This window comes from Artemia franciscana, chromosome 3, assembly GCF_032884065.1.
Source record: "Artemia franciscana chromosome 3, ASM3288406v1, whole genome shotgun sequence".
NCBI lineage: Eukaryota > Metazoa > Arthropoda > Branchiopoda > Anostraca > Artemiidae > Artemia > Artemia franciscana.
In genome coordinates, this window is record NC_088865.1 from 3,416,742 (window position 1) to 3,422,308 (window position 5,567).

The window sequence follows — 5,567 nt, forward strand, 5'->3', positions numbered from 1 at the left end:
TCAAAAATTTAGTTCAACTAATAGAAAATGCTTTTTAGGAAATGCTTATATGGCACTGAAAGAGTAATAAATATTCAAATCAAACGTCAAAGTATGTTTTATTCAATATTATCAAATTATGTTAACCAATCTAACTTCCAGAAATCTTGACAAATAATCAGACATTTCCCAAGGGACAATTAACAATTCATAGGTAATTAATTGTAATAGATGCAAATAAATGTATTTGGTTCATTCTTCATCAGCTTTTTGTATAGTAGCCTAAAATGCTTGGCTGCAAACTTCTTATTTTATTAGTTCTTTCCAACTATGTTTTGGTTTGGTCTGTCTATGGTTGGGAAAAACAATAAGAAATTCACTTTAAGAAATAAGTTTTCTCAACAGAAGACAACCTAAAAGAGAAGCATTAAAATTTAAAAAAAACAAACATTATTAAGAGCATTACGGAAGCTTTTCCCTCCTCACCCAATCAATCTTATTGCAGCTTGAATTTGAGTGTCATTTATTTGAAAACACCTACAGAGACATTAGAGCCTTTGGAATAAGAAGCTTTTTTTAAAGTAATAAGAAAACCGATGGAAAATACACCCCAATGGAAAATATTTCCATTCAAAAAATACACCCCCCCCCCCGTGGGAAATATCCCTTGCGGCTGATTGGTCTCAAATCCCTTTCGACTTATAAGAAAAAGACTAGAACTCCCAGAGGATTAAAAATCAGTTTATACCTCAACCCCCCCTCGTAACCCCCTTAGAACTAATTCTATAATTATCTGAAGCCTCAATAAGAGCTTTGTACCCTGAAGGCTTGAGCGTAAAGAGCAACATTAAACCTTAAATGAGTTAAATTCATTTCATATAAGAGGAGGACTGCCCTTTGCTCATCCACTTCACGGTCGCAGAAACTTCCGAAGGTGCCCATCAAACAGTTCGTGGTAACGAACTGTAAGTAAGGAGCGACCTGGCTCAATAGCAACTGAAACTCTGAAAACGGAATTTTGATACCAATAGGTACATAGAAAAATCGGATTTTTATGCTTATTTAAATATATAAGTTTCATCAAGTTTAGTCTTACCCATCAAAAGTTACAAGTCTGAGAAAATTTGCCTTATTTTTGAAAAAAGGGGTAAATCTCCACCCCCCCCCAAAGTCATAGTGTCTTATTGAAAATTATACCATTAAATTCAGTGTATTTGAAAACTCTGTTAAAGAAGTTTCAAGCTTCCATCTGCAAAAATGTGGAATTTTGTATATTTTGCCGGAAGAAAGATTTCGGATGCGTGTTTATTTGTTTTTTTTTTCGTATGTTGTCCCCAGGGGCGATCGTATCGACCCAGTGGTAAGAGGCCTCATTCGACAGTGGTATTTTAGCAAGAGGGCTCATTCGACCGGAAATTAAAAGTTCTAGTGTCCTTTTAAGTGACCAAAGAAACTGAAGGACAACTAGGCCCCTCCCACGCTCATTTTTTCCCAAAGTCACCGGATCAAAATTTTGAGATGGCAATTTAGTTCAACACAGTGGAAATATCTAATAACTATATCTTTGAGAACGAATTAATCCCCCTGAGTCCCCCAGGTAAAGGGCTGCAAGTTATGAAATTGGCCCATTATTTATGTGTAGTATTGGTTATTGGTAAATATACAGACGCCTTCAGGGGGATGTTTTTCTGTTGGGGGTCTAAGAGATTTGGTTACGTAGGAGAATCTTTTCGTGGAGGAATTTTTCATGGAGAAGTGAAGATTTTTAAACTGAAAGTAAGGAGTAACATCAAAACTTCAAGCTAACAAAAATTGTTACATATGAGGGGGTTCTTCCCCTTGTCATTACACCACTCTTTACGCTAAAGTATTTTTAGTAATTTCAAAAGAGCTAATTATTCAAAAAAAACGACCTTTTTGATTCACGGACCATTCTTAAAGAGTTGGAACAGAATTCGAACTGTAGCATAAAGAGCGAGTATTGACGAGGGGTAAACTACCTCACACTACATATATGAGGGGGTTTTCACCCTCATCAATACCGCGCTCTTTACGCCAAAGTTTGGAAATTGACTTGAATAATAAACCTTTGAAAAAAACAAGAGCTAAGAGCTCATATGGCACTTGTGACGAGGCGAGAAGAGCTAAGAGCCAAGATATCATATGGTATGAGCTCTAACAAAATTCTATGAATCAATAGATTGATTTAAAAAGGAAAATAAGAGGCTTAATGCCGGTCAGAATTTAAAATAAGAGCTCTGAGTCACGATGTCCTTCTAAATATCAAAATTCATTAAGATCCGATCACCCACTCGTAAGTTATAAATACCTAATTTTTTCTATTTTTTCTTCTCCCTTTAGCCCCCCAGATGGTCGAATCTGGGAAAACGACTTTAACAAGTCAAATTGTGCAGCTCCCTGATATGCCTACCAATTTTCATCGTCCTAGCACGTCCAGAAGCACCAAACTCACCAAATCACTGAACCCCTCCCCCCAACTCCCCCAAAGAGAGCGAGTCCAGTACGATTCTGTCAATCACGTATCAAGGACATTTGTTTATTCTATCCACCAAGCTTCATCCCGATTCCTACACTCCAAGTGTTTTTCCAAGATTTCCCCCTCCAACTCTCCCCAATGTCAAAAGATCTGGTCAAGCCTTAAAATAAGAGCTCTAAGACACGATATCCTTCTAGACATCAAATTTCATTGAGATCCAATCACCCGTTCGTAAGTTAAAAATACCTCATTTTTCCCAATTTTTCAGAATCACCCCCTCCCCCCAACTACCCCAAAGAGAGCGGATCTGTTCCGGTTATGTCAATCATGTATCTTGGACTTGTGCTTATTTTTCCCATCAAGTTTCATCCCGATCCCTCCACTCTAAGTGTTTTCCAAGATTTTAGGTTTCCCCCTCCAACTCCCCCCAATGTCATCAGATCCGGTCGGGATTTAAAATAAAAGCTCTGAGACACAATATCATTCCATACATCAAATGTCATTGAGATCCCATCACCCGCTCATAAGTTAAAAATACTTAATTTTTTCTATTTTTTACGAATTAACCGGCCCCCCACTCCCACCCCCATAGATTATCAAATTGGGAAAACGACCATTTCTAATTTAAGCTGGTCATGTCCCTGATACGCCTGCCAAATTTCATCGTCCTGGCTTACCTGGAAGTGCCTAAAGTAGTAAAACCGGGACCGACAGAATTGGCGATTGCTGTATGTCACTTGGTTAATACCAAGTGCCATAAAAACTATTTTTGCCAGATGATGTAGTGTATCATGTAGCGCATGCGCTGATCTCTTGATTCTCTGCTTGATCGCTTGGAGAGGAAGGCATGTTTAAGGGCAAATAATTGGACGCCCTTCCCTTTTTCAGAATTCTCCTAGTACCGGCTTGGAGCTGAATTGAATCTAGCTGAGTCTTTTGCTATACCGCTCACCACTGTCCCAACACTAATAATCAGCCACACAGGGACTCAAGACTCTATCATGAAGGACACCTTATTGCAAGTTCAGCGTTTTGACCAAAACCCAAGAGCCTTGGTAAACCTTTGCTAATATCAAATATTTTCTAAAATGTTTTGAATTTTTTCTGACGAACAGGTTTTTCATATGAGGGAGCTGTATTCCCTCTAACTTTGCCCTCTGTACGATAAAGTTCTATTGAATCAATTTTAGCAGAGTAAATTTACTCTGGAGGTGATTGCAAGTATTTATTTATGGATAAAGTTTTGCAGTATTTGAATTAAAAATGTCATTATCCTAATCAGCTGAACATCATAGAACTGTTATATTGTTCGTTAGATTTGAATCCAGTTTCAAGTCTAATATTCTTTTACAAAAAAAAAAAAAAAAAAATTCAAAAATATTTTTCTAATATTCAGTTTAAAAAAATATTTTTGCTCAATAGATTCATCAGCAATATAATTGAGACTAAAAAATCTTCAAAATTTGCACACTTGAAAAATAAGTATTTTGTGTAGCCTCAAAAGTGAAAGCTAATCAAGCTAATCGTTTTTCTCCCTGTATAGTGTCAAAACCTCAAAATAGGTCAGTAAGGAAGTCTGTCAGCCCATAACATTATAAATAATAATTTGAGCCTGGTAATTAGGTCAAGTTGAAACAGGAAACATTAACTTTTAAATATCAAAGCATTGGAAGAAAGGTTACGCTTCTTCAGTTCAAAGAACGGGGCTGTAAACTTAGATGTAAAAGTCAGGGGTTGAGAGAGACAACAGCCGTTATTTTTTAGTAGAACCCTGAATAGGATATTTAAATTAGCAAAATTCAGATAAGATTATTTTGCTCAAGCTAAGCTGATTATCTCCGAGTCGACACAGAAAACCGGTTTCATTACAGATAACGAACAAAGTATGGTCGCTATCAGATAGTTCGTAGCTAAGAACTGTAAGTAAAGAGTGACGCGGCTAAATAATAACCAAAACTCTAAAAAACAGAATTTTTATATCAATAAATATACTAAAAGAATTTTCTTATTATGCTGAAACCAAATATATCAGATTTATTAAGTTTAGTGTTATCCACTAAAAGCTACGATCCTGAGAAAATTTGCCCGATTTTCAAAAAAAGGGAAGAAACACCAGTTTGCTGGTGGTTTTTCCACGGGGGGAAGTTTCCAGGGAGTGAACTTATCAGGAGAAACTTTACCCTGTGGGAATTTTCCAGAATTATTATTCAAAATTCTTTTATATGTCTTGCTTTCTATTTTCCGTCTCAATTTTACACGCGGAGTGCTTAAGAGCAATTACCCAGGGTAAATTTTCACCGGGATTGAATTGTTTAGAGGAAATTTCAATGGTGAGGGGATTTTCTCCGTGGAGGCGGGGGCAGATTTCCGGGTATTATTTAAAAAATGATCAGAAAATTCAACGAAAAACAAGTTTTGTTTACTGAAATTAAGGAGCGACATTAAAAGTTAAAACGAAAAGACATTATTACGTAATATGAGGGGGTTCTCCCCTTCGTCAATGCCATGCTCTTTACGCAAAAGTTTGGCGTAAAGAGCGAAGCGTTGAGGAGGGAACAACCCCTTTCATATACGAAATAATTTCTTCTTTTTTTTAAGTTTTAATATCGCTCCTTACTTCCAGTAAAAAAAATACTTTTATTTTTGTTTAACGTGGTAATAAATCATTTTCACGACTTAGATGACATAGATATTATATGTCTTCGGCTTCGATTGGAACTCTAAAACACGGAGTTTTGATACCAATAGTTATATCAAAACAATAGATCACACCATCAGATTCAGCGTATCAGAGAACCCTATTGTAGAAGTTTAAGCTCCTATCAACAAAAATGTGGAATTTTGTATTTTTTTGCCAGAAGAAAGATCACGGATGCGTGTTTATTTGTGTTTTTTTCAGGGTTTATCGTATTGACCCAGTTGTCCTAGAATGTCGCGAGAGGGCTCATTCTAACGGAAATTGAAAGTTCTAGTGCTCTTTTTAATAGACTAAAAAATTTAAGGGTTTCTAGGCCTCCTCCCACGCACATTTTTTCCCCAGTCACCGGATCAAATTTTTGAGACAGTCATTCTGTCAGCATAATCGAAAACA